General features: G+C 35.9%; 1 pseudogene; it reads left to right on the forward strand.

The window, feature by feature from the left end:
- The first annotated feature begins 5,708 nt into the window (after window positions 1-5,708).
- On the forward strand, window positions 5,709-6,116 carry LOC125828829 (histone H2B.3-like; annotated as a pseudogene).
- Window positions 6,117-19,625: the final 13,509 nt, after the last annotated feature.

The raw sequence follows: 19,625 nt of genomic DNA on the forward strand, positions 1-19,625 counted from the left end.
CAAATCATATTATATTGTTATAGTATTGTTTTGCCTAGACTCATGCATAAACATAAAACCCTAGCTATGTAGTTCTTTTAGTTGTTGAATTACACCTGTTAGGTCAGAAAATTCAGTATATACATTAACATGCCTCAGTTCTCGAATGCATTGTTATCAGTATATAAATATTGCATTCTCAGTTTGCACATTAGTATTTCAGTCATAAAGTGTTAATTAGTTAATCATATGGGAAGCTTAATACCGAGTGGTCTTTGGTCAATCACCCACCAGTACCAGAACTAAGTGCCCCGTAGGTTGTAAGTCCCCTCTGTGGGAATCATTTTAGTGATCACGCAAGCATGCCTCTACACCTTTGGCCAGGTGTATTGGGTCCTCTCGATGGGGCGTATACATCAAACTCCACATTTAGCTCATGTGATTTTATGTTGGTTATTAGTAGCTCCCTTACAGTTTAGTCTGATCCTATTGCATTGACCACGATTATTAGTTTAGTTTAGATTTCAGTTTCAACATAGTATAACCTTGTTCATCGCATTCAGTTTAGTCATGTTTCATATTTTTTAGTCCCTATGCTTTAGCTTCTGCACAGTCTTATTGTTTCAGTTTATCTTTAGCATGCTTATGATTATGCTAGCAGGGTTAGCTTGGGGTCACTCGTGATCTTAGGTCCCTTGTCCGCGTCTAGGGGGTAGCCTCAGGGCGTGACACTTGGCATCAGAGCGTTAGGTTTGTTGATGTCATCACACAAGAACAAATCTAGTAGAGTCTTATGTATTGGTAAAGGGACACCTTTACTTTTCTTCGGGCGACTATAGGACTTGAGGAAAACTCATTCCTTTCTTTCTTTCATACTATTACTTATATCCAATTAGTATCTAGGCGATACAAATTGATATCTAACCTCCTTCATTGTATTTTACATATGTATAGTTTTAGAGCAATAGAAGTGCTAGCACAAACACCAGCAAGAGGTGATGTGTCCTTGGAAATAGGCTTATTTTCCCGATTGACTACATGGACTTTAATGATTAGTGACCAACATGATCTCTTTATTATGTTCTTAAGTTGAAACCTATAGTCTTCAAGAGTACTGAATCTACTGATGTTTATTATTTCCTTATTGATTGTCATGAGTTGTTTCATAAAATGGATATAGTAGAGCTATTTGGTGTTGAGTTTATGAAATACTAGTTCCAAAAGTACATTAAAATGTGGTGGGGTCTCATGTTGAGTGTTCATTAGTAAAGGCACTACTTATGACTTGGGTAGAATTTTCTAGCTCTTTCATGAAGAAGTATATCCCTTAGACTTTGAGGATACGATAAGATGAGTTCCTGAATTTAGAGTAAGGGAAGATGTATGTTATAGTCGATGAGGCCAAATTTCATGTTTTATCTAGGTATGTTACTCAACTCTTTTTTAGTTCAGAAGAGGGGATTCGCCAATTTGTGAAGGAATTGAGGTCAGATTTGCAAAATCTAGCTTTACAGGTGGCTGCTTCTGCAAAATCATTTCAGAAAGTGGTTGATTTTGTGATAGAGGTATACATAGAGAGGTGAAGCCATTTGAATTCCCCAAGCTAACAACGTTCAAAATGTTTCGTAAGTGAGATGATTTTAGTATTTCTACTCTTGATGGTGAGTCTGTGCTGGTTGTGAAGGTGTATAGGTCTTGCATTGTGGCATTTGTGGAGAGTAGAACTTATGTAGATTTAATTATACTGGATATGGTTTACTTTGATGTAATCTTGGGTATGACTTGTCTTTCTCCAAATTTTGCTATCTTCGATTGCAATGCTAAGATTGTGACCTTGGGTAGATATATTTGAAGGGCAAGATATATAGCATTATGGGTGTCTACAGACTCGTTTGCTTATGAATATTGTATTCTTGATAGACTTGAAACGTTATGAGTCATCGAGGAAAAGAAAGACATTTAGGGGTTAATATGCTTGACTTCGGTTCTTTGGTCAAGGTAGGCTATGATTTGTTCTATATGATAGAGAAACTCATAATAGTGATTGGTAGTCATTAAGTTATGTCGTGAAACTTCCTGTGTACTTACTCGTTGTGGTTTAATGATTTATATATTGTTGTGATTGATCTGTAATCCCAAGATCGCGGAATTCATAATCTTAACCTTTCTATGTCAAAACGATGTCTTGAATAAAGAAGTCTTAATAAAATATTGTTAATGAAGTGGAAAGTGATGAATTAACTATACTATTAGATCGGGTAGCACGAGCCGACACGATATATTTAAATCGAATACCACAATCCGGCATAATATGTTTTGATTGGGTGCCCTGAGTCGCACTATATTATTTGATCGAGTGTCACATTCTAATAGGGTAACATTAAAGGGAAACATATTAAAATAACGTAATGCACTCAATCTCAAATAACTAATTTTTCAAAAGAGCATGGTGTAGAGGCATGGGTCCTCAAGTGTGTTCTTGATATTGTGACTGATTACATACTCGCTTCGTTGTTGTTGCTACTTGTTCATGTTGTTTGTTGCTTACCAACTACTATGTGCTATAGTTGATTTCATGGTATTACTTTATGCATATTAGTTTATATTTTGAGTCGGCTAATGATATCTATTGTGTACATATTCCACGGTACTGACTCCTACTTGTATTTTCCTTCCTTTTCCTTTTGTAGAGTGTAGTGAGTGTATCAACAACTTTGAATCGCACTCAACTCTAGCTAGTTTCCAACATATCAGGTTCGAGTGTGAGCAATTCATTCTAGCTCATTTTGGATTCTTTCGATCATGGCATGATGTATTTAGCTTTCGGACATAAACTATTTTATTTATTTATTCAGGTATCTTTATTACTCTTAGACTTGGTATTTTGGGATTAGACGTCCTTGATGTGATGAGGTTCAGCTCTTGGGAATAATATCTAATAGGTGCTAGTTGATTTTTGTTTCTTACATTAATAGATTTGATCTTCCGCATTATTATCGTATTTCATAAGTTGAATAACTAATATAAATTGAGATTTGCATTAGTTGGTTCGCCCACCTACAAGTTTAAGTGAAGGTATCACTCATGATCGTTTTTTATCATAACACGATATTAAATAATACTCACTTTAAGTTATACAAGAATATATGGAGTATTATTTTATATATATGATAAAATGAGAATCAAAATACATCTATATTACCTTAAAAGCATGAACTCCTAACTTGAATGTTAAATTACTATAATATCCCTAACTTAGGTTGTGACTTTTTCGATAAGTTGTGACTTTTTCCAAAGGGTTGTGATTTTTCGATAAATTGTGACTTTTCTAAAGAGTTGTGACTTTTTCAATAAATTGTGACTTTTCCAAAGGGTTGTGACTTCCCGGAAAGGTCATGACTTTTCAGATAAGACACAAAAAACAATTGTTCATGCTACCTTTTGTTGACAATAAATAGAGGGATTTCCTCTCATTTTATAACCACAATTTTTTTTAAAAAATCTTCTACGCTTCTTCTTCATGCATTATAATTTTTTTTGTGTGTGATTTATTGTTGGTGAGTGTGTTTGAAGTTTAACAGAATATGGGGCACTATTCAGATGAATTATAAATCATTCTCTGCTAAGAGGGTATATTCGATAACTTTGAGTAGTTGAGGAAAATAATTTTCATTATAAAATAATTATTTTTTGCTTAATATATACATTAGTATGTAATGTTCCAATATATGAAGTTAACATGATGTTTATTTGTTTTTGTTAACAATTTCTTTTGTGATATAGATATATGCTTCTGAATATCTTTTTCTAAAATTTAGAGAATTGTCATAATTTTTTTTTTAATGCTCAAGACAAAAGAATGACTTTATTTATCAATACTACTTATATGATTTAGATTGTCAGGAAGTTTGTTTCAAAATAGTTATTACGATATAAACATTGCATTTTTGTTTTACTTATTTACTATTTCATGATATTTAAGTATTTTAGTCAAAGAGAAATTCATATGACTTGTAATAACGTAAGTTGAAATTTTTATTAGTTTAATTTTTTATTATTTATTTAATAGCTAATTTTTATGAGATAAATATTTTCATTAATGAAAATATATATTTACATTTTGGTAGGTATTTGTACTTAAATTAAAGTATTATATATGTGACAAATGTATTATCAAGTTAACAAGATCTTCTAAGTTTAAAATAAATTATTTAAAAATGTTCCAAGTTATTTTATTTTTTTAAAAAAACACTCACAACAAATGTGAAAATATGTGAATATGTATGAATCATTTAAAATTTATCAATTACAAAATAAATTTTATATTCAGTAATATGGAATAAACATTTACATTTTTCCCTTACACTAATTTAAAATCTAATAACTACAAAACTAGTAACATTAATTAAAAGTCCTATTTATTTATTTATGTATAAAATTTAATAGAAATTCAGCTATTGCACATTAACTCTTTTATGTTCTAAGGTATAACATTATGAATTTCATAGTTGTTACATTAATTTCTATCTTTCATCTATCGTTATATTTCCTTTTGACCAATAATTTTTCATATTATTACACCGCCCATATATATGTGATAACATGGTGTTGTAATTTTTCCTTTGACGAATCATACTTGGTTGAATAAATTGAAATAATTTACGAGTATATGAATTATACCTTTTTTGGGTGTAAGATGAACATGTAGTTATATATATGAATTCACACATAAAATATATTCTTTAATTTTAATTTTTAGTTTTTTCTGGTAAAAAAAAAGAATATTTCTCAATTAACTATGGACTGCCAGATAACTTTCTTTTATTTATGTACACAGTCAATCAAGAAGTAAAGTATGAGAGCCAACAACAAGAACATCGTCTATTATGTGATAACTTATAAAATTTAGTTGTTCTCTTCACATTTTCATATGACATCTAAACAGTTTAACGTGGAATACACGTGCAAACATCTGGTTAGATGACAGGAAAAATACACAACAAATATCGTCTATAAGGTAATATTAGTGAGATATGACTAATTACACGATTGAACTTCATCAAATTGAAATAAATATATAATTTATTGCATTTAACTAATAAATTTTATCATTGACGATCTTCTTAGGTTTGTGTGAATATGAGATATATATGACGATCCACATTGAACATTAACAAAAGAATCTGCAATATTATTTTGTGCTAAACTTAGTATTCAAATCTTCACCTAAATAAGCAATATTATTTACTATAACATATATTTTGTGAATTAGTAATCACGTGCACGCACAAGTCAAAAAACAAGTATTTAAAAAAAGTAAGAGTTGGACACCTTTAAAACACAAAAATACCCTTAAGAAATATTTATTTATTTCACTAACAAATTTGAAATTATATTTATTCTATATTTAATTGATATTAGCTGATATCAGGATAAATTATAAACCAAAATATTAAAAATTTATTATTTATCCCATATGAAATTATAATCCTTGTTTTAAACAAATGTTTCATATTAACTAGGAAAGAGATCTACTTTAATTTAATTCACTTTCCTTCTACACCGATGATTGACTATAAGATCTAACGGTTCAAATTCAGTATCCGCGTCATACAAAACTAACCAATGAATATGTAGCCCCAAATTCCTATATAATAAACCTCTGCATCTCTTTCACTTCACACAATTCAAACTCCAAAATCCCCCCAATTTCTGAATTCTTCCCTTCAATGGCACAAAATGCAGAGAAGAAGTCATCGGCTGAGAAGGCTCCTGCCACCGCCGCTATGAAATCAAAGGCCGGCAAGAACTTTCCTAAGGACGCCAACAGAGAAAAGAAGAATAAGAGGTCAATGAATTCTGCCGATACTTACAAGATCTACATCTTCAAGGTGCTGAAATAGGTTCATCCAGATATAGAGATTTCAAGCAAGGCTATGGGAATCATGAACAACTTCATCAATGATATCTTTGAGAGGCTTGCTGAGGAGTTTACTAAGCTTGCTAGGTACAACAAGAAGCCTACCATCACTTCTCGGGAGATTCAAACTGCTGTCCGATTGGTTCTGCCTAGTGAATTGGCCAAGCACGCTGTATCTGAGGGTACTAAGGCGGTTGCCAAATTCACTAGCTCTTAGAGATGTGTTGGTTTTGTATTGATTTTTCTGTTGGATGATTTTCAATTATGTTTGATTATATAAAGAACAGAAAAATTGAATATAGAATAGATTTGAATGTGTTCAAAAAAAGAAATTGAGGAGACAAAATTAATGTTACTCTTGATATCCAATTTTTCTATTCTAAGTAGTTTGTTATTGTTACTGCTTTCATTTTTGCAATATTTTTTATTACTCTTTTGAAATGCTTTATTATCGAAAGCTCTATCTCCATATAAACAAGTTGATTGTTCAAAAGGTTACTTTCATGAAGGAAAAACAACTAAACTCGAAATGAATTTCATCTACAACATATTTTCATTTATAAGATGTCACTTACACAAAAGTAGTGCTTTCAAAGAATTGAAACATAAATCATATGAAGATTCAGGAACAAACTTAGTGGCGTAAATCCAAGCATTATTAACAATAGGCTTGTCAAGGTGATCCAATAGGTTCTCAAGAGGGCCTTTCCCGGTAACAATAGCTTGAACGTAGAATCTAAACATAGAGAACATAGCCAGTCTTTCATTCTGGGTCTATTGCACCTTGAGCTCAGCAAATGTGGTAGGGTCATCACCAAGGCCAAGTGGGTCAAAATATTGGCTCCCGAGGTATGAGTCGTTGCCTTCTCCTACTCCTAGAAGTCCATTGATTCTAAAACCTTCAACAAGTCCCATAAGCATGACACGGAAACCTAGCACAACTAGAATACTCTGAGCATGGACAAGTTTAGGGTTGCCCATGTCATGACCCAAAGTACACCCTAGAAGGGACATCGCGTATATGACCCTAAAAGTCCCTACACAAGACACTTGACATACATATATTCAACATTATAGAGAAAAACAAGAAATCTCATCAAAAGTAAAGAGTCTGACATAAAAGTGGAAGTACATCAAAGTCTAGACAAGCCATCTATTAAATAAAAAAAGAAGTGGTGGGGACGTAACCTATACACAAAGTACAATATCCGAAACATAAAGACATAAGTAGGTAATAAAGTCAATATTGTCCTTGAAGTATGAGGACTCACCAAGTCTTCAAATCCTTAAGATGATCAACTAGCTATGAACGGAGGGAGAAGAATCGCCAATTCCTACATTAGTGAAACAATATAGTCACAAGTATGTATTAGTACATGAAATGTACTAAGTATATGGGGAATTCAATAAAACATGAAACCTGATCTAAGGGGACATAATAAAAAACATGATATGCATGACCAGCTAAAGCACAGTAGAATAATTTGAGAAGAATCGTAATCATGAACATGGTCAATGCATCTTGAAACATAAGAAAAGTGTCATAAAACATTTTTAAGTAACTTGGTTCATTTTGTGAGATATTACCTTTAACTGAAAATAGACCATGCAATATATAACATGGAATCCAATTTAACTCCACACCGATAAGGGATAGTCTACTTGCCAAGGTAGAACTTTGTATCATATCATATGCTATATGTCGATCCACTAGATAGGTAATTTAAGCCAAACCTATTGGGGCACATAATTTGGAACTAGAGGTTGCTACTAGAGACTACCTTATTTGAGCCTCCACCTCAATGTTCTCTCTATCCTATGTTAAATACCAACAGAATAGTCACATACATAAAATGATCATCATCCATGGAAAATCATAATTGAAATACTAATCCAATCTTAAACATCATACAGTATCTCATTAAGTCTTAAATCAAGTCTAAGTGAGAAATCTTTCACCAAGTCATAATCCCTTAAGTACGTGAGAAAACCTTTCACAATTCATTAATGATTATCTTAAAGAAACCTAGATTACTAATCATTTCTTTTCGTAAATCATGCATAAGTTCCTGAAGACATCATTCATTGATTCATAGCTTTACTTCAAATTCATTCAAATTAGAGTTCATAGTAAAAATCATGATCGATGCATGGGTTCATATGGAATTGATTGGAAAACATGTAATTGAATCTAAATAATTATAATATGATCAAAACCAAACAATTGAATACAAATAGAACCCATGAGAAATTGAATGAAACCTAGTCAATTGAATTGGAATTGAAAGGCAAAATTGAAGAATCTTTGGAACGGATTAATGAGTTCCCTACAAACCTTATATCAATGTCCACAAGCAATTGATGAAGAGAGGAGAATTGAACTTGAAGAATCCTAACTTATTTTTCCTTGATGTAGAGAGGGAACTATTTAGAAAACCTAGGAGAGAATTTGGAAATTTGATTGAATTAGTGAGTTGGGGAAAATTTAGGAGTAGATGGGTAATTATAGGTATTGGAATTAGGGTCAAAACGAAGTAGTACAGGCACTAAATGGATACAAAAATACCCTTTCAAAATAAGTGTCAAATAATACTACGGTCCGTAGAAATTTCTATTGCTCACCCTGGTCAACCGTAGAACAAACTTCAGAATACAAAATATTCTATCATTTCCCACGAGACCATTCTACGGTCCATCCAAATTCCTATGGTCTGTAGACCCCATCCGTAGAAGTAAACTTTTAGTCCAAAATTTTACTATGTATGGGACCTTTCTATAGGACCTTCCTATGGTCAGTAAAACCAACTATGACTCATCAAAATCATCCGTAGACCTGAGGTCCTATATAAAATCTCTAATCAATTCTACAAGTCAGTCCTACGACCAATCAAACTTTCTACCGTTCATCCTTTCAAGTCGTAGGCCTAATCTTTAGAAACTTAATTTTCCAACACATAATTTTGGGTCTAAGAGTTCCTTCGTACGACCTGTAGGACTGCCTACTGCCTCTAGGACTTCCTACTGCCTGTAGGACTTCCTACGGTCTGTAGGTTGGACTAGAGAAACCTTTTCATTAGCTAAAAATTAGTGTTTTTTTTTCTTTAGACTTTCCAACTTCAAGGGTATTACAATATCTCCCCCTTCAGAACATTCGTCCTCGAATGAGACTCAAGATAGCATGAATAGAGTAGAAGAGAAACTAACAATGCAACATGAATACATTTTATCATCAAAATGCACATAAAACTTGGAGAATCACTCCAAGATAAATCATAAGATATAAAATCAAGTTTTCATGAACTTTCATTCATATGGAAACATGAGAATGACCAAAACACATAAGTCTGAAAGAATGAACCATAATGAGCTAATATCTCAATCTAGAGTAGGAGCGGAGGGAAAGAGATGAGGATGCTGGAACATCATATCATTTTTGGCCTTCCAAGTAGCACCCTCAACTAATTGATTCCTTCAAAGAACCTTTACGGAAGAAACTTTTTAGTTTCTTAACTTCCGAACTTGCCGGTCTAAGATCTCACCCAGAACCTCTTCATAGGAAAGATTCTCCTTAACTTCCAAACCCTCTAAAGGAACAATAAATGTCGGATCTCCAACACACTTCTTCAACAAAGAGACATGGAATACCAGATGTATCAATGCTAAATCATTACCAAACTCAAGTTCATAAGCAACTTTGCCAATATGCCTCAAAATCTAATATGGGCCCACATATCAGGGACTAAGTTTCCCTTTCTTTCCATACCTCAGGACACCTTCAGGGGTGAAATTTTCAAGTAGACCCAATCATCAACATTAAATTCTAGTTGTTTTCTTCTAACATCAAAATAAGACTTTTAAATTTGAGTAGTTTTCAACTTCTCACAAATAAGTCAAACCTTTTCCATATTCTCATACGCCAACTCGAGCCATATCAAAGAAACCTCACCAACCTGAAACAAACTGATAGGAGACCTACACCTCCTACCATAAAAACTTCATACGGTGGTATCTCAATTCTAGAATGATGGTCATTATTAAAAGCAAACTCAATCAAAGGCAAGTGATCATCCTAATTACCATTGAAATCAGTCACACAAGCTCTCAACATATCTTCCAATGTCTGTATGGTACACTCGGCTTGTTGATAAGTCTGAGATTTTGATTCGTTTAGGGCTTTGGTTTCATAGTTTTATTGTCCTCAATACCTAATTTATGATCTAAACTTATGTTTAAGTGTTGATTTACATAAATGAAGGCTAAGGATCAAGGCAAGGGCAATACCAGTCAAAAAGGAGTTAAAAAGCGGAAGAAGTTGAAGAAAGGTAATCGTGGTGATCGCCAAGACCACTCGGCGAGCCGTCGAGTAGCTCTTTTGCTCGCCAAAAGTTCTAGCATGCTAGCCCTAGGGAAGAACATACTTTGCGATGGAAATGGACAATCGGTATACCACTAAAAGGATCAACGATCTCGATCCTGATCGCCTTAAGTCACAGAACCCTAAGGATAAAAACCCAAGGCAAGCCGGCGATGGAATGGAGCAATGGGCGCATCACTGTCATGGTCGGCGATGCTCGACCTACTTCACCTAATGGTCCTGAAGGACAAAATTGGGGAAACTATATATTGAAATTTGAAAAGCAAAAAATGAGAGGAAAGTCCTATCTAGTCTTGAATCAAGTTTTTTCAGAGTTTTCCATTGCAGAACTTAGAGCTTCTGAGACTTGGTTTTGAGGAATTTTCAATTGGGTTTTTGAATTAAGTTGATTTGAAGCATTCTAGAGATTTGAAAACCATTACCCAGTTCATGTATAACTTAATTGGTAATTGTTCCTTCCTTTTTATGATGTGTGGCTAAAACCTCAATTTATGGTCTATGATAATGTGATTATTTGCTTTAATTAGCTTGGGGGTATTGTTGTTTACTAATTTAAATGTTGATTTGAAGTGGGTTTAATTGACAGTTGTGTATTAATCTATGAATTGTCGTTGAAAATGCAATTCTAACTTAGTGTTCTAGGCTTGCTTGAGAAAGAGGTTTAGAACTAAGGTTTTTGATTGATGATTGTAGTTATTGAGTTGTTGTGGGTTCATCTCGAGAGAGTGAATCCTAAACTCGATTCTACCTATCTAGCTCGAGAGAGTAGATAAATTGAGGTATTGGTCTGTTTATATTGTTAAGCTTGTCGAGGTTTGAGAGAACTCGCTTGAATCAAAATAGTTGTTTGAGCGAAAGCTATTGCATCTATTATCTAGCCTACCCATTGAGATTCAACAGTTTTTAGTAAACTACAATTACCCATATAGAGAAATTAGCTTATAATCGATCACATCCCCAAGAATTCCTCTTTACTTATTGATTCCCCTGTTTTTGTAATTTCTATATTTGTTAATTGACAAACCAATTCTCCCATTTAACATTCATGTCACCCCTTTGATTTATCTAAATGTATTCAATAATTTCTATTCCTATAACTGATTAGACCACCTTTAAGACTTCATAACCAAATTTGAACTTGTACTGCGCCCTGTGGGTTCGACCCCAACTCTTCATTGGGTTTTATACTAGATTACGATTGCCTACACCTAGTATTGGATGAGGTGTAGTTGAGTGTTTATCAAAAATGGCGCCACTGCTGGGAATGGTGTTTAGATTCTATTATTAAAGTTTAAATTCTGATCTTTTTGTGTTGTAGTTGAATCTACTTACCTTGTTTTGTTTTGTTGTTGACTATTTTTAAATAGAGGACGAGATGAGTGTAATTGGAAGTAACGGTAGTTAACTTGGCCACCATGACGACGTCATAAATTTGAATGATGAAAATGACCCAATTTAATTGGGTGGCGTAGGTGTTATACGTTTACCTTCTGTTGCGGAGAATGTTGTCTTCCACGTGACTAGCACGATATCGCAACTCTTGAAAATGAAAGGATTATATGGAGGGCAAGCTTATGAGGATCCCCATGATAATATTTGGAACTTTTTGGATGTATGTGGTCCATTCTCGTTCAAAAATATCTCACAAGAATCCATTTGTCTCCGGTTACTCCCTTTTACTTTGATGGGGAAACTACCAAATGGTTAGCTGATCTACCGAGGGACTCCATTACCACTTGCTATGAGCTTAGTAAGGCGTTCTACGTAAGGTTCTTTTCTTCATCAAAGATGATCGCATTAAGAGATAATATTTAGGGCTTCAAATGCTTAGAGGGTGAGCCAATCCATGAGACGTGGCTGAGATTTCAGAAGTTGTTACTTCAATGTCCGACTCACGACTTCCAAACAACGTGTTGTTACAACACTTCTACCAGAGTCTTGACTTGGTGAACAAAGGTGTGGCTGATCAACTTGTCCAAGGGGATATAATGTAACATCCTTTCGAAATAACATCTACTCTCCTCTTTATAATGAAGAAGTGACTTTTCTTGCAAATCAAGGAGGAGGTTTCTATCTGAGCTATCTAGGTCGGGTGAGAATCTAGGTTGGAATAGAGAAAGGGATGATGGATGGAGAGACCGTGACAGAAAATGGCGTGACCATGGGATTAATTGGAAGGAACGAGATGGAGACAAGGAAGAATATGTTCCACCCTATGAGCGTCAAAAGCCAAAGGAGCAAATGGCAGACCCGGAGAACTTTAACATGGAATACATGCTTGGATGCATTCTCAATAAAGTGGAAGGGTTGGAAAAGGTTCTAAAAGAAATGAAAGAGGATGAATCCACGCTCAATCAAACAGTCACCTGTCACTCAGTGTCCATCAAACAACTGGAAATGCAAAGAGGTCAAATTTCATCAATTTAAGCCTAAGGCCAAAAGGGGGTGTAACAGGTGATATCTTGGCCAACCCAAAAAATGACCCTTGAAAGCGTATCCACGTCGTGCCACGACATTAAATAAGGCATTTCTTCAGAGGAAACCCAAGCTTTTATGATTTTATTATTGTTTTTTGAATAACAGGTATTGAATGTGAAGGTTGAAAAGTTGAAGTTTTGGGAAAATAGTAGCTGACGAGACAAAGGTCCAGTTGGCGACTCGCCAAAAGGTCAGTGAGCCCAACTTGGACCGCCATTAGAACCACCTATCTTGCTAGGAGTTCTGTAAAACTTGGTGAGCTAAAGTACCACTTGGTGAATCGCCGAGTGGGTCGTTGAAGTATGTTGTGGTCGCAGACTGGCACGCGAACTGAAGAGTCTGTAAAGGCCAAACCATTTTAAATTCTAAAGCTCTTCATTTTCATACTTTTCTACTTCCGAACTTTCAGAACTGCTTTTATTTGCTTTCGTACTCCATTGTCTTACTTTTTTGTGTGGGATTTACGACTCGGGGGGGATTTTTGGATTCTTTGCTTGCCTAGCGTTTCAAACTTTCGACATATAAGGTTGGTTTTCTGAACCCCGCTTTACATTTGGCTGAAATCGAATGCATGATCATTTTGTGGTTGTTATCTATTCTTAGTGTTGATTTGTTGATCGTTTGGTGTTTTTTTTGCCCGTATTTAGTTTAAATCGTGATTAATTGGCCTTAAATCGTGAATTCCCATGTCTAAGCATGTTAAAATTGTTGGTTTGTGCTAAATTTGTCATGGGTTTAATGGGGTAAAGTCTGAGTAACCCTTAATTGTGCTAATTTTAGGATTTTTCCCAATGATAGAGCGGTTGACGTCATTCTTAAGGGCAAAAGATGTCAATTGGCCAATTTTGGCCAAATCAGGGGAAGTCTGAGTACCCTGTGGGAATGAGTATTATGGGTCTCTGTTGAAGTGCATAGAACAATAGTTTAATTTTGTTTTCATGGGCTGCGGGTTAGATTTTAAAGGTCGGGGGTACAAATCTAGCATATTGGACTACTCGACGAGCTGGGTTGAGATCACAAAATGGTTCGGCGGTTCGCTGAAAGTCTCTTAGATCGCATTTTTAATTCTCTATTTAGTTGGTTTGAGTTCTGTAACTTTTGGCGATATTCCTGAGCTCACCGAGTTCACTCAGTGACTCACCGAAAGCACCTTGGATCACCCTTCTGCACCCTATTTTATGAAATTGATCTGTAACATTCGGCGAGCTACTTTTAGTTCGCCGAGTGGCGATCCACCGATTGGCCCTGGTCATCGCCGACCTATGATTATTTTTGAGTGATTTTACTTTGGAACTTTCGGCGAGCCTGACTTGGCTCGCCAAATGGGTTCAGCGAGTCTTTCTGTGCAATTTTTCCTATTTTAATTTTTTTTTAATTGGATCTAACGTGTGCTTTTTCAGTTGCAAAAATGGCTAGTCCTAAAGTTCCAGGGAGGAATCAACCGACTCGAAAGCGAGCACGAGGAATAGTGATAAATGAAAAGGCTGTTGCTTCTCGCGTCCCAACTACCAAACTACCTCCAAGAGGGGGAAAGGGAAAGGGAAAAGGCAAGGGCCTTGTACAACCCACACATATGGAGGGAAGTTCCGATAGTGAAGGTGTCTATGTTACGTACCTCACTACGTCTGACGGTGAGGGCCATTTCGGGGACAGTTCCACAGCCTCTGTATTTGTACCAGAGGACGATCAGCTCCTTCAGGCTAGTAGAGTGGATCTACATTTCAAGTCTATGAATGATCCATCTAGGATCCCAGTACCTCTACCTCCACCTCCACCTCCAATTGCAGATCAGGCAGTGGTACATGCCTCACCAGTTCAGGGTCCTCCTCCCCAGTCACTCAATAGACTAAAGGCCTAGGGTTTGAGGACCATCTTAGAAGAAAAGCATTTGTCTACCGATGGTGTGGTAGACAGGTATCCTGAGGTGTGGAACACCCTGAAGTTCCATAGATTTGAGCTTTTTACTAAACCTTGAGGCCCTTACATTTCTACTTAGGTTCGGGAGTTTTATTCGGCATATGGGAAGTTGGTGCCGAAAGGAAAGAAGAAGGCAAGTGTTGACTTCATAGTGGTTCGAGGGAAGAAAGTAAAGTGTAGCAACACGGAAATCAATGAGGTACTCGGTTGTTCACGAGACTTCATGCATGACTATATTGACTTGTTCAAGAAGAAGACCCTATATGATCTAAAGTGTTGGTTGGCACCTCTCATTTCTGATATGACTTCGAGGTGGATCGAGGCAGGTGCACAGATTGAGAAGAAGGACCTAAACGTGGTTGCTCGATACAGGTTCGGGTTCATTAGCAACATCATCATGCCTTCATAGAATGAGTCAATCCTCCGATATCAAAAGGTTGCCTATCTAGGCTCTATTATAGATCGATAAAGGTTGAATTTGGGTCTGCTCATTTAGCAAGAGATGGCCATGAGGGCCAAGCAGAGTTAGACCTCTTTTCCATTTCCAATGCTGATCACCGAGCTGTGCAGACGGGCCCATGTTCCCATAGTTGAGAAGACAGATGTGGAGGTGACACCCATTTCCTCAACTAACATCTGGCGGATTGAGGCTGAGTACTTGAGGGATGAGGCCGACATGATAAGGGCTACACCGATGGATACGTCCCCGGTAGTTGATGTTGACATATTGTCGACCGAGGCCATACTAACCCCTTAGTCCAATGAGCCTACATGTACCTCTGGTCCTTCTACTTCTTCTACTCTCAGTTCTACTTTTGCACCCCCTCCCACTTCTTCTGCTGCTGCTGGTGCCTCCCGACCCCTATCACCTAGGCTATGTTGTATAAGATGGGCCATCTGGCTCATTCTACTAATGTGTGTGCCTCCCAGGTAGAGGTCGTTGTGCGTAGGATGATAGAGCAGACAATTGTTGTTGCTTCAGCTCCTATTAGGGCTAACATGAGAGACCATCGGGAGTTGATTGATGGCCACATAATGGCTTTGGATACCCTTACGTTGCGCGTTGAGGCTTGTGAGCAGGGCCGAGGTGATTCTGCTGCTTTGACAGCCTTGAAGGTAGATGTTGTTGGGATGCGCAGGGATTTGGACAAACTGAAGTGGACAGATTTGTCGATGTTATTCGGCACAATTGAGATCCCCGACATTCTGAGAGAAGATGTTCCTGCTAGTACAGATATTCCTCCAGCTCCTATGACCAAAGATATTGATAGAGAGGACACACCCATGGAGTCTGCGACAGATACTCCTGAGTAGTTTGTTATTGTTGCTGCTTTCATTTTTGCAATCTTTTTTCTAACTGCTTTGAAATGCTTTATTATCGAAAGCAACATCTATATCTTCGTATAAACAAGTTGATTGTACAAAAGGTTACTTTCATGAAACAAAAAAGACTAAACTCGTAATGATTTTCATCTACAACATATTTTTATTTTTAATATTTCAGTTACATAAAAGTAGTACTTTCAAAGAATTGAAACATAAATCATCTTACGATTCGGGAACAAACTTAGTGGTGTAAACCCAAGCATTGTTAACAATAGGCTTGTCAAGGTGATCCAATAGATTCTCAAGAGGGCCTTTGCCGGTAACAATAGCTTAAATGAAGAATCCAAAGATGGAGAATATAGCCAGTACTATGTTCTTGGTCTCTTTCACCTTGTGCTCAACAAATGTGGCAAGGTCATCACCAAGACCAAGTGGGTCAAAATATTGGCCCCCGGGTATGAGTCGTTTCCGTCTCCAACTGCTGGAAGTCCATTGATTCTAAAACCTTCAACAAGTCCCATAATCATAACTCGAAAAACTAGCACAACTAGAATACTCTGAGCATGGACAAGGTTAGGGTTCCACATGTCACGACCCAAAGTACACCCTAGACCTGACATCGTGTATATGACCCCAAAAGTCCCTACACAAGACACTTGACATACATATATTCAACATTATAGATAAAAAAATCTCATAAGAAGTAAAGAGTTTGACATAAAAGTGGAAATACATCAAAGTCTAGACAAGCCATTTATTACATAAAAAAAGAGTAGTGGGGACGTAACCTGTACACAAAGTACAATATCTGAAACATAAAAACATAAGTAGGTAATAAAGGAAATATTGTCCTCGAAGTATGAGGACTCACCAAGTCTTCAAATTCTTAAGATGATCAACTAGACAATCGTCAAGCCCTACATTAGAGCAACAATATAGTCACAAATATGTATTAGTACATGAAATGTACTAAGTATGAGGGGAATTCAATAAAACATGAAACCTGATCTAAGGGGACATAATTGAAAACCTAATATGCATGACAAAACTAAAACATAGTAAAATCATTTGAGAAGAATCGTAAATCATGAACATGGTCAATGCATCTTGAAACATAAGAAAAGTTTCATAAAACATTTGTAAGTAACTTAGATCATTTTATGGGATATTACCTTTAACTGAAAATAGACCATTCGATATATAACATGGAATCTGATAAGACTCCCACACCGATAAGGGAGAGTCTACTTGCCAAGGTATAACTCTGTATCATATCATATAATATATGTGGATCAACTAGATAGGTAATTTAAGCCAAACCTATAGGGGCACGTAATTTGGAACTAGAGGTTGCTAGTAGAGACTACCTTATTTGAGCCTCCACCTCAATGTTCTTTCTATCATAAGTTAAATACCAACAAAATAGTCACATAGACATAAAATTATCATCATCCATGGTAAAGCATAACTGAAATACTAATCCAAGCTTAAACATCATACAATATTTCATTAAATCTTTAATCAAGTCTAAGTGAGAAAATCTTTCACCAAGTCATGATCCCTTAAGTACGTGAGAAAACCATTCACAATTCATTGATGATTATCTTAAAGCAACCTAGATTACTAATCATTCCTTTTCATAAATCATGCATAAGTTCCTGAAGACATCATTCATTGATTCATAGCTTTACTTCAAATTCATTCAAATTAGAGTTCATTGTAAAAATCATAATCAATGCATGGGTTCATATGGAATTGATTGGAAAACATGTAATTGAATCTAAACAATTATAATATGATCAAAACCAAACAATTGAATACAAATAAAACCCAAGATAAATTGAATGAAAACCTAGCCAATTGAATTGAAATTTAATGGGAGAATTGAAGAATCTTTGGGACTCAAGGGTGAATGGAACCCTTTAATGAGCTCCCTACCAACCTTCTATCAAAGTCCACAAGCAATTGATGCAGAGAGAAGACTTGAACTTGAAGAACCCTAACTTCATTTTCCTTGATCTAGAGAGGGAATTTTGAGAAAACCTATGAGAGAATTTGGAAACTTGATTGTATGAGGAAGTTGGGGAAAATTTAGGAGTATATGGGTAGTTATAGGTATTAGAACTAGGGTCAAAACGAAGTAGTATAGGCACTAAATGGATAGGAAAATACCCTAATATACTTTCAAAATAAGTGTCGGATAGCCCTACCGTTGTAACTTACGGTCCGTAGGAATTTCTGTGGCCCACCCTGGTCAACCTTAGAACAAAATTTAGAATACCAAATATTCAATCATTTCCCAGAGACCATTCTATGGTCCTTCCAAATTCCTCTGGTTTGTAGACCCCTTCCGTAGAACTAAACCTTTAGTCCAAAATTTTACTATGTTTGGGACCTTTCTATAGGACGTTCCTATGGTCGGTAAAACCAACTATGACTCGTCAAAACAATCCATAGGCCTGAGGTTTTACATAAAACCTATGATCAATTCTACAAGTCAGTCCTATGACCCATTAAACTTTCTATAGTTAGTCCTGTGAAGTCCTAGGTCCAAACATAGAAGCTTAATAGTTTCCAAAACTTAATTCTAGGTCTAAGAGTTCCTTTGTACGATCTGTAGGACTGCCTACGGCCCGTCGAACTTCCTACGGTCTGTAGGTTGAACAAGAAGAACGTTTTCAGTACCTAAAAATTATTGTTTTCCTTTTTCTTAAGACTTTCCAACTTCAAGGGTATTACAATATCCCCCCTTGGGAACATTCGTTCTCGAATGAGACTCAAGCTAGCAAGAATAGAGTAGGAGAGAAACTAACAACGCAACATGAATACATTTTTTCATCAAAATGTACATAAAACATGGAGAATCACTCCAAGATAAATCATAAGATATAAAATCAAGTTTTCATAAACTTGCATGCATATGGAAACATGAGAATGACTAAAACACAAAAGTTTTTAAGAATGAACAATAATGAGCTAATATCTCAAGCTAGAGTAGGAGCGGAGGGAAAGAGATGAGGATGCTAGGACATCATATCAGCTTTGGCCTTCCAAGTAGCACCCTCAACTAATTGATTCTTCTAAAGAACCTTCACAGAAGAAACTTTTTAGTTTCTTAACTTCCTAACTTGCCGGTCTAAAATCTCCACTAGAACCTCTTCATAGGAAAGATTCTCCTTAACTTCCAAACCCTTTAAAGGAACAATAAAAGTCAGATCTCCAACACAGTTCTTCAACAAAGAGTCATGGAATACCATATGTATCAATTCTAAGGACCACATAATAGGGACTATGTTTCCCTTTGTTTCCATACCTCATGACACCTTTCATGGGTGAAATTTTCAAGTAGACCCGATCATCAACATCAAATTCTAGTTCTTATTTCTAACATCAGAGTAAGACTTTTAACTTTGAGTAGTGTTCAACCTCTCACAAATAAGTCAAACCTTTTTCATATCATCATGCACCAACTCGAGCCCCATCAAAAAAACCTCACCAACCTGAAACCAACCGACAGAAGACCTACACCTCCTACCATAAAAAACATCAAACTGTGTCATCCCAATGCAAGAATGATAGCTATTATTAAAAGAAAACTCAATCAAAGGCAAGTGATCATCCCAATTACCA

This window comes from Solanum verrucosum, unplaced genomic scaffold (genome assembly GCF_900185275.1).
Source record: "Solanum verrucosum unplaced genomic scaffold, falcon-dt-bn FXZP01000198.1, whole genome shotgun sequence".
NCBI lineage: Eukaryota > Viridiplantae > Streptophyta > Magnoliopsida > Solanales > Solanaceae > Solanum > Solanum verrucosum.